The sequence below is a fragment of the Branchiostoma lanceolatum genome, chromosome 1 (assembly GCF_035083965.1).
Source record: "Branchiostoma lanceolatum isolate klBraLanc5 chromosome 1, klBraLanc5.hap2, whole genome shotgun sequence".
Taxonomy (NCBI): domain Eukaryota; kingdom Metazoa; phylum Chordata; class Leptocardii; order Amphioxiformes; family Branchiostomatidae; genus Branchiostoma; species Branchiostoma lanceolatum.
Window position 1 is genome coordinate 13187968 of NC_089722.1, and position 376 is coordinate 13188343.

Sequence of the window (376 nt, forward strand, 5' to 3'; positions counted from 1 at the left end):
TAAAACAAATAGCAACACCTCAAAAACAAAAAAGGTTATGCCCATAAACTTTTGGTTCATAGGGCGAAAACATTTTGTGAGACACTTGGATTTCACGTTCCCGCAGTTGGACCCACAATACTGAACAGAGATCGACTGTAAAGGGAAATGAGAGTAGGCCACCAAGTTTTTGTTGAAATCAGTTTTATCCGTGTATGCATTGAATTGATACAGATACATGTAGTTTACACTGGTCCAGTCTTTGAATATACCAAGGACATATGAAATGCGTGTGGTTATTCCGACGTCGACTTCTAGGATCTTCCTGAAAAGTAATGCTCAGACATTTAGAGAAAAAATATTGATTAATGTAAAAATCAACAAAAAACAAACAAAC